At 38.1% G+C, this 16,782-nt stretch overlaps 1 protein-coding gene and 1 pseudogene across 2 annotated transcripts in view; one reads left to right on the top strand and one right to left on the bottom strand.

The window, feature by feature from the left end:
* NSMCE2 (NSE2 (MMS21) homolog, SMC5-SMC6 complex SUMO ligase) overlaps positions 1 to 16,782 on the top strand; it is a 292,458-nt gene that overhangs the window by 21,429 nt on the left and 254,247 nt on the right. The gene's annotated exons all lie outside the window — the stretch shown is intronic.
* LOC118827849 lies at positions 7,088 to 8,216 on the bottom strand (annotated as a pseudogene).

Genomic DNA, 16,782 nt, shown 5'->3' with positions numbered 1-16,782 from the left:
AATCTGCATATGTTAAAGAGGGAAGGTAGGGGAAATAAAGAATGTAGATTAATCCTAAACTCAGACAAGGAAGATCTAATTAACTTCACTTCTGCTTCTGTATCCTTATTATCCTACCTATATAAGCTGTATAACCTAGGAAAAATATGTAAAAAGTAAAGAATGTAAACCATAACTCAAGCAGGAGTGGAAGTGATGGTTACCCCCACTCCTGCAACTGTATCGGTGAGAGTGAGCACTACACCTTCTCTGTCGAGGAGTGTAATAAATGCCTTCCTCTACCCACTCTGGTCCTGAGTTCTTTGGGTGAGAATGGGCAAATCACATGGATCTTCCTAAGGTTATGCTACCAGGAAAGCAATGAGCTGCGGAAGCACGTCTCAGGCTAACTTGCTGACCCTGCCTTGGGGAGGCCTGTGATCCCCACTGCATTTTTAAGAGTGCTACCACTTGGGATTTCCCTGGGGAACCCTGTGGTCTGCACAGCCTTCTTAAGGCGATATCACTTGGGTCTTCCGGCCCTGTCTCGGGAGCCTTGTGATCTTACTGCCATACTAAGGGGCCATCACTTGGGTCCTCCTTAGGGTCTGACCCCTAGGAGCCCTGTGATCCCAACAGATAAAGGGGGCTACCACTTGGCCTTCCTCTGGGAGGCCTGTGGTCTGTACAGCCTTCCTTAGGGATTATCATGGGGTTCTTCCTCAGGACTTTGGCCCTGCTTAGGAAGTCCAGTGATCCCCAAAACCACGTTTCTCACAGGCGGAAGGAGAATTTTATCTGATTGAAAAAAAGGGAAAAGTTATAGTCAAGATTAGGTTTAGAAAAATGGACTGTTTGTCAAAGGTACTCTTGATAACCAATGTTAACATGCTGTTTCACGATTAAGAATTAAAAAAATAACCTTCAAATTTTTGAATCTTTTGAATTTGATGCTTTGAGATGAAATAAGGAAATTTGGAGAAAAGTAAGTTCTGGAGAGAAAAATAATGATTTTTTTGGCATATGTTTAGTTTGAGATTTCTTGCAGACATCAAATTTGAAATGTCTAATAGGCAGTTGATATGAGATTCATGCTCAGGGAGACAAATCACTATTCTGTAGGACTCAAAATGAAACATACTACTCACCCCCTGATAGAGAGATGATATACTCAGTGTACAGATTGAGACATATTTTGGGAGGACATGGACAATATGGGAATTTATTCTGCTTGATTATACATGTTTATGATGGATTTTTTTTCTTACTTTCTCAGTTGGGAGGGACAAGGTAGTGAGACAATGTGGAGCTGAAAATAAATTTTAAAAATTAGAGAGTTAGAACAGATGGTCTATAAGTCCCTTCCAGCTCTAGATTTGGATTCCTTGGATAAAGGCATTGATGGCATGCATATTAAATTTACACATAACACAAATCTAGGAGGGATAGCTTCCATGGAGAATCCCTCTTTCTGACTTCTCTGTTACTGTCAAGGTACCAGCATCCACCTAGTGACTCAGGTTTGTAGTCATTTTCAGCTTCTCATTCTCTCTTCCCTGTTTCCCCCATATCCAGTTGATAAATTCTGTCAATTCTATTTTCATAGTATCTCTTGTAATGTGCCTTCTTTTCTCCTTTCACACTACTACCTGCCCTGGTGCAGGCTTTCTCCACCTCATGCCTAGATTATTGTAATAGACTTCTGGTTTGTCTCACTGCCTCAGATCAGGTATCAAAATAATCTTCCTGAAGCACAGATCTGACCATGTTATCTCTCAATACATTAAACTCCAGTGGCTCCCTCTTCCTGCAGGATTAAATATTAAATCATCTGTTTAGCTTTTAAAGTCTTTCACAACCTGGCCCTACATTTTCAGTCTTCTTATGCCTTAATCGTTCCCAATAACTGATCCAATGACATTGGTCTCCTTGGTGTTCTTGACACAAGATACTTCTCTCCATTCTGTGCATCTTCACTGGCTGTCCCCCATACCTGTATTGCTTTCCCTGCTTATCTCTGCCTGCTGGATTCTTGGTTTCCTTTAAATCTCAGCTAAAATCTCACCTTTTGCAAGAGGCCTTCCCTCTTTTCCCATGATCTTAATACCTTCCTTTTGAGATTACCTCCAATGTAATCTTTATATATCTTGTTTATAGGGCAGCTAGGTGGCACAGTGGATAGAGTGCCAAGCCTGGAGTTAGGAAGAACTGAGTGTCAAGTCCAGCCTCACACTTAATAACTGTGTGACCCTGGACAAGTCACTTAACCTTGTTTGCCATAGTTTCCTTATTTGTAAGATGAGCTGAAGAAGGAAAATGCAAACTGCTCCAGTATCTTTGCCAAGAAAACCCCAAATAGGGTCACAAAGAGTCACACATGCCTGAAGTGACTGAACAACAACAAAATCTTGTTTATACATAGTTCTTTTCATGTTGTCTTCTGTGAGAATGTGTGCTTCCTGAGAACAAGGACTATTTTTTAACCTTTTTTTGTATCCCTTATCATGGCACATAGTAGGCACTTAATAAATTATTGTTTACTTGACTTGGAGGACATGGGATTCAGAAAAGACCTTAGTAAAAAATTGATCCTAATCTAATAAAATAGAATTCAATAGAGATTAATATAAGGTCTTAGGTGTGGGTTCAGAAAACCACTTCAGAAGCACAAGAAGGTTGAGGCATGGCTAAAGAGCAACCTGGAAAGGATTAGGGTGTTTTAGTGAACAACAGTCTCAATATGACCCAGCATTTTGATGGAGTAGCCACAAAAGCTATTGTAATTTTAGCTACATCAAGAGGACATAGATTCCGGGAATAAGGAGATGATCATCTTTTTTATGTTTTGCCCTGGTTACACCACATATGGAGTATTGTATTCAGTTTTGGGTACCACACTTGGTAGTTATTTTCAGACTGAGTGTGGCGAGGCATAGGCAGGAGAATTATTTATCACTCAGCAGAGCGATTCAACTCCATCCTAGTACCTGGACTGGCCTAGCCTAAGGGCCCTCATCAAAGGTGTGTTCTACCTCCAAGCCTGACCCCAAGGCTTCCTGCTTCCTCCTTCCTTTCTAGGATTGAGTGAGCCCCAACTACTGGCCTGTGAGAATCTGTACAGCTCTAGATCAGTGATACTTTTATTCAATTTTGGAGCCTGCTCCTGCCTTCCTTGGGGAGAAATACACTTCCACTACTTAAGAGAGAAGCTTAGCAGGGTAGTAAGGGCCTCTGTTGAACCCAAGCCTTCTAACTTCAGAGCAAGTGATCTTTTCCAATGCACTGTCCAAAATTACCCTAGAGGCTGTGGGGGAGGGGGGGTGGAGAGGTGGGAAAGCACTCTACTGGATATTTACTTTAGAGTTGACATCAAAAAAACTATTGAATACCCTTTGAGTTCGACTGTTCAGTTAGTTCTGAACATAATTGTACTATTGTCTCACCCACAGTTTTCCATCTTTTCTATAAGAGTAGCTTGAGTTACTTAATTATTCTTTTGCTAAAATCTAGACAAACTATAACTGTAGAACTCTCCTGATCTGCCACTTGGGTAATACTGTCAAAAAAAAAAGGAATAAAGTTTGTCATGAGTTGTAATTGCTCTTTGTAATCACTGCTTTTCTTTTCTAGATCGTTACTAACCATCTCTTTCAATTCAGTTCAACTTAATATATGTTAAATTAACAAGCATATTAGCTGTCTGCTATGTGCCAGATACTGTGGTAAGTGCTCAGGATACGAAGACAAAAAAGAAAAATGAAGTCGTTCTCAAGTGTAAGCTCCTATTGTGCTGAGTATGGGGGCCAGCACAGAAAACATCGTGTATACAGATAAGTAAATATACAGCATATACACAAATATATATATGAAACATTTTTTTTTTTTGTGGGAAGGGGAGTATTTACAACTGGGGAAATCAGAAAAGGCTTCTTGTTGGAGTTGGATCTTCAACTAAGACCTTAAGGGATCTAAGAGTTCCAAGAGGTGGAAGTAAGGAAGGGGAACCTTCCCGTCATATGCAAAAACACAGAAGTAACTACCGCTTACAGGGAACTATCCAAGACCAGTTTTTGCTAGAATGAGAGAGAGAGTAATGTTTAATCAGAAAGGGAAGGTAGGTTAGAGTGAGATTTTGAAGGGTTTTAAATGTCAATCATGGGCATTTGTATTTTATCCTAGAGACAATAGGGAGCTAGTGAAGATTCTTTAGTAGACAAGTCTCCTTGGTTAGACAGATCCTTTAGGAATAAAAGTTTGGCAATATGTGGAGGATGGATTTGAAAGGAGAGAAGCTGGCTGTAGGAAGACAAATTAGGAGGCTACGTAATAGTTCCTGTGAGGATTCATGAGGGCCTAAACTTGCGTGGTTGCAGTGTGAATGAAGAGGAGAATGTGAGATATATTGAGGAGGTGGAATTGATAAGACTTGGCAACTGACTGGATATGGGAGCTGGCGATGGAGGCTGAAGAATAAAGGTTGGAACTTGCACAAATGGAAGAGTGGTGGTGCCCTGGACCAGAAATAGGGGAAATTAGGAAGAAGGATGGGCTTAGGGAAATCAATTAAGAAAGGATTTTTTAAGTACATACTCAATTACAGGCACTTTGCTAAGCACTGATAGAGAGGAAGGCAAAAGCAAAGAAGTGGCACCTGTGCTCAAGGAGCTTTTATACCAAGGCGGAGATAGGCTTTAAACAAATAGGTATTTATTAGAAACATACAGAGTAGAAAGAAGGTAACCTTAGAGGGGAGGGCTCTAGTGTCGGGGGAGGGGGAGAACTAAAGAAGGTGGCATTTAAGCTGAAACTGGAATGTGAAGAATCAGAGATGAAGAGGGAGAGCATTCTCCACAATGGAGGATGGCCAGTGGAAAGACACAAAAGGGAAATGGAATGAAGTTTTTTTTTTTTCAAGTTAACAGATTTTTAATTACAATCTTTTTATCCAAGTCAAAAGAATAAGTTATAAATACTTCAACATTGGAAAATAAGGAGTTTATAATTCATAGGTATTTCGGTCTGTGATAATTCTCTTCTCTGGCTCCCTAGAATATTTCAATAGAAATAAACACACCAACTGCTTTCATACCAAGAAAAAAAGCATCACTGATATAACAAAATGAAGGCTGTCCACATGGAGACAGAAACACCCCTTAGTCACATACCAAGAAACTTGTATATAAGGGGCCTTGTGCTCACCAGAAAGCAGAGTTATTTCTCATTGCATTTATTTGTTCATATGTTTTTCATTCAAACACTCTCATTTGCAGTGGGAAATGCTTTGGATGAATGGGTAACACTTGTTTAAGAAAGGTCTGGCAAAAAGTTCTTGTATGTGTACTTCGAATGCATTTGTGACTTGCAACAGGGAGAATCATTCCTCAATAAAACTTTATTATTCGGAAAAAACAAAACAAACAGCAATGGAATTCTTTTATGGGGAAATCTTTCATTAGGGGATAAACTACCCCTCCCCCCTTTCCCAAATCACTGTACTCGTTCAACCTCCAATTGTATACTTGCTACAATATATTAGTAACTCAGTGTTGGCCATTTTGTGACTAATAAATTGAAACATCATAGCTACGTGTTAAAATTGCACATTTTAATAAATTAACTGGCCATTTGAAGAGGCTAAATTGACACCTGAGCAACAAAATTCAGTGACTCAGTCCTCTCTCATTCCTACTCAAAATACCCCTAAACTATTTCAACTTCCACTTGACTGGATGAGTGTTTATGTTGTTTATATGGCCAAGCTTAAAATCTCCCCTTCCATTTAAGATTCCCAGTGAATAATGAGGTGCTGCAGTGAAGTATGAAGACATTTTGGACTAATGTATTCAGTTTCAAGGATAACACTGCTGATTTTTTTGTTCTTGAAATTCTTGTTTAAAAGAAAACAGTAAGTCAGGGTTTTCCCTGAATGAATCAACAATAGTCCCTACGAATGTGTATGGAAAGAGTTCCATGTAAATTAATATAAAAATATTGGCTAATAAAAATCTGACAAGACAATTTTTCAATTTTATCTTATTACTGGAGAGAGAAGTATCGAAGTCCAAATATGGCTATAAGTTAACCACCATATCTTGCAAACAGCAAATGCGAATGAGTCTTAATCTTTCCTGAAAATGAAGTAATGTGTTACTTATTTCCAGGTGATTATGGGTGAAGATGATCATTTCATGGAGATTTTAAAGAAAACACATACACAAGTTAGAATATAGTGTGAAAATGCATATGGTAGAATTCCAGAGTCTGAATGTAGATCAGAGCATACTATTTGCTCTCTTTTTGTTTTGTTTCTTCTTTCTCGTGATTCATTCCATTGGTTATAATTCTTCTTTTCAACATGACTAACGTGATAATATGTTTAATATGAATGTATCTGTAGAGCCTATATCAGATTGCATTCCATCTTGGGAAGTGGGAGAGAAGAGAGGGGGAGAAAATTTAAAACTCAAAAGCTTGTGGAACTAAATGTTCCAAACTAAAAGTAAATAAATAAATTAAAAGTTAAAAAAATGCATATGGTAATCCAGGCTTAAAATATGAATACAGATTAAAAGCAGACCAACATTCTCACAGTTCTGTTCATCCCAAAATGGGGAATGATGTGTTTTGGGCCATGTGAGCAAATGAAAGCGATTCCCCCAGCCTATTCCATTCCTACTTTTTTTTTTTAAATATCTCAGTTCTGTAAAGATAAAAAGAACATGGAATTTAAAATGTTCCAGCTTAATAATTAATAATTCTAAACAGGAGATGAAGTATTGTGGTTCTAGAATTTTGACTCAATGTTTAATGAAGATGTTTCAAACAGAATGAGTTAAATTCTAGTTTCAACCCAAGACACTTGTGAAAGATATCCTTCATGTTTAAACCTATACTGTTCAGAATTACAAAGTCCAGTAAGAGTGTAAGCTCCCTCGAACTTCTTATCATATTTGTAAAGAACTGCAAACCATCCTATTGTACCAAGTGTATTTGAACGTTCCATATATATATGTACCTATACACACAGCCCACAGACACGTATGCAGATACACACACACAAGAGGTTTCAGAAGTAAGTGTAGTGAATAGCAGCATCTAGTTCTTTGTGTTACACTTGATCGTGGAGGTGAGCAAGTCTCTAAGATAGTTTGTCCAGTTGAAGCAACACTTGTGCCAACAGAAGCACTCTCACCCTGTGGGAGCTCCATGTTGAGATCAAGGTCTGCTTCATCTGCCATTTCTTGAAGGAGCATATCTACTTGGTTTTGTGGAGTTGTTAGTGTTATAGAGCTGCTCATGGTGTCTTCCATTTGTTGTGTTTGAACATCTAATTGTTTCAAACTGGTGTTCAGATTTGTTGTTTCAACAATCTGGCTAGCAGCTGCTGTGAGCGTGTAAAATCATCAACAACCAGCTCACAGAATGCTGCAAGCCCAGGTCCTTTTGATCTGCTTTATTTAAGGAAAGCAACATTAAAGGGTTAACAATCTTACTTTAATGCAGCATACAAGTATCATTTACTTAGTTCAGGGGAAAAAACCAGCACCCTGAATTACAGACCAAATACAATTCCTAGTTATCAACATCTGAGTCTTCAGCCGGGGAGCTCATTACAATGGCTGGCCCACAGTCACACACCACTCCTGCTGTGGCTCAGAGCTCTGAGAGAGAATGCTAACCTCTGCGCTTATATATCCTGCTGAGGGCCCTGACCTCACCCAGGCTAGGCGTGGAAAAGTTTCACCCCCAACATCACATCAGATACAAATCAGTGACTCCCAGTTGTCTCAGTGCTGAGAAATACAAAAACATCCCACTTTATCTGCCCCATTCAAACAAAGGCCAGAATCATTAAAGGTCAACAGCAAAAAGTCCCACTTTAATTACTATTACATCCATTGAGGCAGATATCTTCTCAAGGTTCATGCTCCTCAGTGTAGCATCCATAGACTTAACTACACCTGCCATTGATTTGCCTTGCCCATTGTCACAGCTGTCTGAACTCTAGCTGCTGTAGCATCTACCCGAGCACTCATTCTCAAGAAATGAATTGCTTGGTTTTTCTGGTGGATTGCATTTTCAGCATGTATTCATGCAGCTTCTGTATTGCTCTTCTGAATGGCCTTTTTAATCTTGATCTTTTCAGCTTTTTCTTCTTTATCACACTTTTTGACATTCCTATTAAGTTCTTTAGCAGCAAACTTCAGGTTAAATGGATGTTTTTCTATATTCAACATGGTCTAGCCGTTTTTCCTGGGGGTGATGGTGGGTGGCTATGGAGCATCAGAACTGCACAGATTGTAGGCTGCAAGTCACCAGAGCTCTCTTGCTCCCATTTGCATGGAGGCAACTGCCTGGAATGAATTTTTTGAGGAACAGTTAGTAGACTAGACTATAGAGTGCGTGGAGGGGAGGAAAGAGTGAGAAGACTAGAAAGTAGGATGGGGACATTGAAAAAAATTCTTATTGTATTATATTTATTTTTTCAATGAACAAATTTCCCCCCTCCCTATCATTTAGAAAAAGAAAAGAAAAAAACCTCGTAATAAGTATGAATAGTCAAGTAAAACAAATTCTCACACTGGCCATATCCCCCCCCAAAAAAGTCTCATTCAGCATTGAGTCCGTCAGTTTTCTGTCAATAAGTAGGTAACGTGATTCATCATTGTTCCTCTAGGATCGTGGTTGCTCATTGTGGCATTATTGTATGAGTTTTGCTCACTTCATTCTGAATCAGTTCACACATGTTTTCCTGCATTTCACTGAAATTGTCAAAGAGACCAGTTTGTGAAGACCCTTATTTGCCAAAGGGAGGACTTAGAATTTGATCCTGGAAGTAATAGGGAGCCAGTGAAGTTTGTTAAACAAGAGAGTGACATGGTCAGATTCCTACTTTAGGAAAATCACTAGCAGCTGAGTGAAGGATAGATTAGAATGGGGATAATTAATCAGTCAGTAAACATTTATTAAGTTGCCTACTGTGTGCCAGGCATGTTGCTAAGTGCTGGGGATACAGTCCCTGTCTTCAAGGAGCTTACAGTCTGATGGGAGAGGCAACATACAAGCAAATATATACAAAGCAAGACATATATATATATATACATATATATATATATATATATATATGTATATATATATATATGTATATATGTGATAAATAGGAAATAATTAACAAGAGGAAGGCAGTGAAATTGAGAGGTTGGGGAGTGCTTCCAGTAGAATATGGAATTGGAACTTAAAGGAAGCTAGGGTGGTCAGTAGTTGGGGCAGGGGAGGGAGAGTTTTTCAGGTATAGGGGACAGCCCATGCCATCTCCCAGAAAATACCTGGAACTGAGAGATGAAATGTCTTGTTTGTGGGACAGACAGGAGACCAGTATCACTGGTTTGAAGATAAGGGGAAGGGGAGTAAGGTGTAAGAAGACTGGAAAAGTAGGAGGGGGCCAGGTTATAAAGGACTTTGGAAAATGCCAAACAGAATATTTTATATTTGAACCTGGAGGTAGTAGGGAGCCCCTGAAGGTTTATGAGGAGGGGGGTGACATGTTCAGAATCAGGAATGAAAATTAGGAAAATCACTTTGGTGTCTGAATGGAGGATGGATTGGACTGGGGAGAGACTTGAGGCAGGCTGACTTACCAGCAGGCTGGTTCAGATGTGAGGTGATAAGGGCCTGTACCAGAGCGGTGGCAGTGTCAGAGAAGAGAAGGGGGTGTATTTGAGGCATGTTACAAAGGTGAAATTGACAGGACTTGACAATAGATTGACTATGAGGGATAAGAGATAGTGAGGAATCCAGGATGACTCTTAGTTTGTGAGCCTTAGGGACTGGGGTTTAAGGTGTTCACTAGACATCTACTTCAAGATGTCCTAAAGGCTGTTAAGAGATGCAAGCTTGGAGATCGGCAGAGAGATTGGGGTAGAAAAGATAGATTTGAGAATCATCAGCATAGACATGGTAATTAAATCCATGGGAGCTGATGAGATCACCAAATGAACGAGTATAGAAAAGAGGAGAGAAGACCCAGGACAGAACTCTGAGGAACACTTGTTGTAGAGGGCATAATCTGGAAGAATATCCAGTAAAGGAGACAGAGAAGGAGCAGTCAGAGAGGAGGAAAACCAGGAGAGAGTGATATCTTGAAAACCTAGAGAGAAGAGAATTTCAAGGAGGAAAGAGGGACTACCAGTATCTGAGACTCAGAGAGGTAAAGGAGAATGAGGATTGAAAGAAGGCCATTGGATTTGGCAACTAAGAAATCATTAGTAACTTTGGAGAGAGCACTTTCAGTAGAATGATAAGGTTCAAAGCCAGATTGTAAAGATTAAGAATAGAGAAGAGAAACAATGGAGGCACCTACTGTAGTAGACAGCTTTTTTAAGAAATTTAGCTACAGAGGGCAAATCAGATGGAGGATAGTTACTGGGTGTGAAGGGGTAGTGGTGGTGGTGATGGTAGAAGCATCAAAAGAAAGTTTTTCAGGATGGGGGAGAGATGGACATGTTTATAGGTAGTAGGAAATGAACCAGTAGAGAAAAAGAGAGAGACTGAAAATAAATGAAAGAGTGGAGATGACAGAGGGGGCAATCTGTTGGAAGAGATGGGATATAATGGGATTGCTTTAATAGGTAGTGGGGCTAGCCTTGGTAAGGATTAAGGCCACTTAGCCTATCATAATAGAGTAGGTGGAAAATGATGAGGGCATTCACTAGAGTGTTGGCTGTGTAAGTGAGAGAAGAGGATTTATAGCAGAAATGTAGCAGTAGAAATATCAAGATTTGGCAATTGGTTGAATATGGGAAGTGAATGAGAGTGAGGAATTGAGAAAGGTTCCAAGATTGTGAACTTGATAGACTGGGTGGATGGTAGTGCCCTCAGGAATAAGAGAGTTCAAAAGATGGGAAAGTTTGGGGCCAGGGAGGGAAAAAAAAATAACTCTTGTTTTAGATATGCTAGGTTGGAGATGCCAAGGGTTCATTCAGGTAGAGATGTCTTGCAGGTGATGTGGTCAATTGTGATGTGGGACTGGATTCCCAAAGAGAGACTAAGACTGGACACATAGATTTTGGAGTCATGTAAGAGATGATAGTTAAATCCATTGGAGACAATAATAGGGAAATCCTATCCCAATAACTACAAAAAAACTTAGGAAAGCAGTCTCTAATAAAACCTGCTGGGAAAACTGGAAAGCACCTTGGTAGAAATTAGGTTTAGGCACACTTTCCGCCGGATTCCATAATGTACACTAATAGACATATGACCATAATATTAAAACTCATAAAATTAAAAATTTAAAAGAGAAGCAGATTTTATTCCTTTCACTGCCATCGGTAAGAGATATATTCTTAACCAATTAAGGTATAGAGACAATTGCAAAAGATAAAATAGATAACTTTGATTATATAGAGCTTAAAATGTACAGAAATAAAATTATGTAGCATAAGGAACCAGTCAAAAAGGAGAAAATCTTTGTATCCATTTTTTTTTTTCTGATAAGGGTTTGGTATCTAAAATACATAAACAATTGATATGTGGTATATATCACATATAAATGATATGTATGTACAGATATTTATAGATTTTGATAGATACCTACATAAGTATGACCCAGATCCATTCCCTAGTAGAGAAGCAGTCAAAGACTATGAACAGACTTGTCAAAAGGATTGGCAGCTGTTAATGACTATATAAAATAATGCTCCATATCTCTAATACCAAGAGAAATGCAAGAAATCCCAACCACCCTGTGGTTTCCCTTCAAACTCTGCAAATTGGCAAAGATGACACAAAACAGAATTAGTGTTGGAAGGATTGTGGGAAGATTGGCACACTAGTGCCTTGTTAGTGGAGCTGTGAATCAGGACCACCGTTTTAGAAAACAATTTGGAATTATGTAAATAAAGTATCTAAAAAGTTCATACCCTTTGACCAAGAGATTCTTTTTCTAAGTTTATACCGCAAGGAGGCTCTTAATGATAAGGAGCCCTTATATACACCAGGATATTTATAGCAGTATTTTTGAAAGCAAAGAATTGGAAACAAAGTAGATATCCATCTATTGGGAAATGACTGACGAAAATTGTAATGTATGAATGTGATGGAATATTAATGTGCTATAAGAAATAATGAATATGATGAATATAGGAAAGCATGGAAAGGCCATATAAATTTATACAGAGGGCTTTGAGCTGAACCAAGAAAACAATAGGACTACAGTAATGTAATTGGAAAGAACAACCATGAAATAATCAAAAGGGAATGTTGTAAAAGTACGGAGAACAAGCAGAGAACAAAGGAAGAGATATGAGAAGACGCCTCCCCACTGCACAAATGTGATACAGTGCATATTTTTTCAGTCTTTTTTATCAGTTTTGCTAGGGATGGTTGTCACTTTTTTTCCTTTAAAAATATTGCTATATGGCATGATTCTCTGGGAGAAGAAGGGTAGGGATCTTGGGGGAAAATTATGGTATTGGTGTAACAATAAGATGTATAATAAAAATTATTTTAAAGAACAAATGAAGCTATTGTAAAAGCAGTGTATTCATCAAGATGATTTGGTATGGGTTAAGAAATAGAGGAACTGATTAGTGGAACAGATTAGGTATATGATATAAAGAAAAATTAATTTAGTCACCTAGTATTCAGTAAATCTGAAGACTCTAGCAACTGTGGTAAAGATTCATTCAATAAAAACTGCTGGAAATGCTGAAAAAGCACTGTGGTAGAAATTAAGTATAGACCAGTGTTGTCAAACTAAAATAGAGATCCCTGCAAACTGCATATTGACTTAGAAAACCGCAAATTAATATCTGTATTGCATTTTTATTTATCTTGTTAAATATTTCCCAATTACATTTTAATCTGGTTCTGAGTTTTGCTGTTGTGAGTTTGACTCCTTTCATATGGACTGTTATCTCTCAAGTGTACCAAGATAAGCTTCAAATGGATTCTAGATTTAGGAATTAAAAGTAATGTCATAAACAAATTAGAGGAGTGAGAAAGGAGGAGGGATATGTGAGATTCTTGTGGATATTGAATCAACAGCACTTGCTAAATGATTATTTATGGGGCATTAGATAGAGTGAGGAGCCCTGAGCAGGAGACTGGCAAGATTGTGAGTTTAGGTGACTTGAAGAATGGGATATCCTAGACAGAAAGAGTGACATTTCTGGGCCTACTTTTTCTAATATCTTCATTTTTTAGATGAAACTGAGGCCTAGAGAAGAAAATAACTTGTCCTTGTGCTTACTGCTATCATGTCCTTGTTCAGATCACTTACACTCTCTGGGCTTTAGTTTATTCGTCTAAAGATTGAGGAGTAGGACTGGATAGCCTCTGATGTCATTTTTGGCTTAAGATCTGATTCTCTGATCTAAAGTCACATAGTGAGTCATTGTCAGAGCTTGGACTTAAACCCTGAATCTTAATCCAGTGTCTTCCTGGTCACTTTATAGGTATGTAAGACTAGCCTTTCAGAGTTGTTTATTTCTTTCTGGACATTCTTCCAGAAATTTGAGTGGCTGCCACCAGATGAGGAATAGTGTTATGATAACCTGTGTGGGCCAGTAGGGACCTGGCTAAGATCATGACAAGGGGAAGGTGAAAGAAGAAGGGAATAAGCATTTATTAAGCACTTACTGTGCTTAATGTGTTTTACAAATAATATCTCATTTGATCATCCCAACAACCCTGGGAAATAGGTTATATTATAATCCCCATTTTCTAGTTAAGGAAACTGAATCAGGCTGAGATGAAGTCTTAGGAATTTCTGCCCTTAGAACTATTGTTTGGTCTTTGAGAGAGCAGGGAAAATTCCACCAGGTGGCAGCAGTGCTCTTCACATGGTTTTCCTAGTTAACCATGAGCCTAAATGATATTTTAGTAATTGAGGATGCACTGCTTTTGGATTGTTATAAAATAATGCTTAATGTCAAATTATTAGGTTATTTAAATTTAAAATCATAGAGCCTGAGTTATTCTGCATAAAATGCTAATGCCTTCCTACTGTTCATCACCTCCAGTTTATCTTGAATACACATAGTTGTTTGCGTGTTGTCTCTCTCATTAGACTGAGTTCCTTGAGAGTAGGCCTTGTCTTTTACCTCTCCTTGTATTCTCAGGGTTTATTGTTTGAAGGTAAACATGTGACTGTCCTATCAGATGTTGTCGTTTTTCCAAAGAGGACCAGTGACATCACAGGTGATATCTTCACTTGCATATGAATTGGATTGAAGTGAGGCAGAGTTTCACAATGTCTTCAGCCTCATTCTCTCTTCCAGAGTCATTGAAGTCCATTGGCAAGACAACAGTCAAGATGACTGGTGATGGCCTGGGATGCGGTAGATGACCTCATTTTCAGCGTCTGACCAAGCTCTAAGCACTCCACAGCACTTGCTTTAGCCAGCTTTTGTGGTGATTGGAACAAATTGTTCTCATCTGCCCATTCCTCCAGGGATGTCTCCACGTGCTTGGGGTAGATACCCTAAACTCACCAAAGCTTTTGTAGGCCTGTCAGTTACTCGTATTAAAGGCACTCCCAGATTGCAGTTTCCTAAGGCATATACCTTGTGCTTATTCACACAGTGTACATTCTGTTCTCCGAAGATGCAAAATACTACTGTATTAATAATTTTACTGATTGGGTTTTCAGTTATTTAGGGCACTCTGACTCTCATTTATTGAGGATACATACATGTACTTTTTCAATATAGATATATAGATTTAATCTGGATTATAGGTGAAACAGTATTTACTGACTTTTTAAGTTAATGGATACTTATTCTTTTGTCATTCACACTAATTCTATCTCTTTTTAATTGGATATTTATAAGAAGGCATATTACATGAGCATTTTTTTATGTGTATACTTTTCTATACTTTTCCTCTTCTGTCATTAGGCCAATGATGTTTTCCTAGGCAGTTTTGGAATGTTAAACTGTAGTGTGAAATGTATTTTTTCTTTCTATTGGTTTCCTTACTTAGTGTGAAAGCTGAGTAATTTCCTCTTAAAGTGCTATTGACATTTCTGAAGGATTTGGCATGCCTCACCTTACTTTGTGTGACGGTGGAGTCTCACACTACAAATTTCATGTTGTTCAAACACCTACAGTTTTTTCCCCTGAATATAATGACCCCTGAATTGGAGTCATTTCTTCATATATTGGCATGTGAATTTTTGAATCCCTTCCCTCCATCAATTCAAAATAGGCCTTTTTGAAGTAATAAATCAATTATATTTTAATTTTGTAAGGAAGATCTGTGCAGTATATAAATGTTTCTTTGCTTGTTCTGGGACTTATAGGCATAATCTTAGAACTGATTTTACTTTTTAAGTTTTTGGAGCAAAGACATACTTTAGCTTTCATTGACTGAAAGAATTGTGAAAATGACTAATACAGGGGAAAAGTTATTGAGCACTCATGTTAGGAAATTAGATTGGTACTGTGTGTATTTAAATAATTGATTGGTTTAACTATAAGCACTGATGACTGTCTCTGTGGTGAGAAAATATTTCTGGAACATTTAGCCAGTTTTCTTTGATATTCTCATAGAAAGATTTGATCTTATTAGAGAAAAAAATTCCAGTATAAAAAAATTGGGGCTTTTTTCTGTTCTTATATCCTTCTGCCTTTAGCAGAAGAAATATTGCCCAATCTGTGAAGTGTTATACTTAAATTCATTCTTAATGTTTGCAGTAATCCACTTTTTAATGAGGTGTTCACCAAAGAATGATGGTAATTTAAAGTAGAGAAGCCAGGTCTTTCAGTTTGGCTATTTTAATTTAAGTTAGGGTAGTATTTGCTGAGTGCCTATTATGTGCAAAGTATCTTGATAAACTGATAAACTTTGCAAAGTACCGTGTACAAGTGTGAGGTATTGTCATCATCATCATCATCATCATCATCATCATCATCATCACCAGTCCTGCCCCTGGGGAAACTTAGAGTGACAGAAGGATGAAGACATGTAAATTCTTTACCTTTAATTTATAATCCTTTTTTGTACAAGTGGAATAAGAGAAGTATCAAGGTTTTAGAGTAAGGGAGAAATCACTTCAGAGAATCAGAACGTGATTCCTGGATCTAACTTGTTCCTTAGCCTTGAAGAATGGTAAGAATTATGTGTGTACATGTGTATATGCATATACACAAATACATAGACATAAACATACATATACGAGATACATATATTATGTAAAATGAATATACAGACATGTATTTTAATTGCTAAAATGAAATATTTCTTTTGGTTGAATCTGTGAAGTTCAGTCATCCACTTGTTTCTCTTTCCTCATCAGGATGGCTGACCCAGAGTTGGTTGGTTGCATTTCATATTTTTACCTAAATACTTCAAAGCACCTAGCTTTTTACTTCACATTAAAACTTGCCCCTACTTTAAAATGTCACATGCCACATTTGAATTTACATCAAAGTAGTTTTGTGGAGAGGATTGTGGCTGGACGAGTTTACCCTGGTGTTAGATACTCTGGAGGTTAAATCTCTTTCTCTCCAGCCAGAAGCCCTACAGCTGCTGTCAAGTATTAAGCCTGCTAGCATTTGCCCTTGGCAATAGTTCTCTTCTTGAGACTCAGTGTTTCAGGCCCTGATTTTCCTTTGTAGGTGTGGGACCTAGCTGTAAAATAACTTGTGGAGCTCAGGCCCAACTCCACACTGATGTACTTCTTGCTTCATTGTCTTTTGGGACTGCGTTGCAAGAAGTGTGTTTGTGTTCCTTTAATTCATAGGAAGACTTCAGAAGAATTTATATTTGGACTGTAGTTGAACAAATTTTCTGTTAAAT

The sequence above is a fragment of the Trichosurus vulpecula genome, chromosome 1 (genome assembly GCF_011100635.1).
Source record: "Trichosurus vulpecula isolate mTriVul1 chromosome 1, mTriVul1.pri, whole genome shotgun sequence".
Lineage (NCBI taxonomy): Eukaryota > Metazoa > Chordata > Mammalia > Diprotodontia > Phalangeridae > Trichosurus > Trichosurus vulpecula.
Note: the sequence above shows the minus strand (reverse complement) of the source record. Positions and strands in the feature narration are given on the sequence as shown.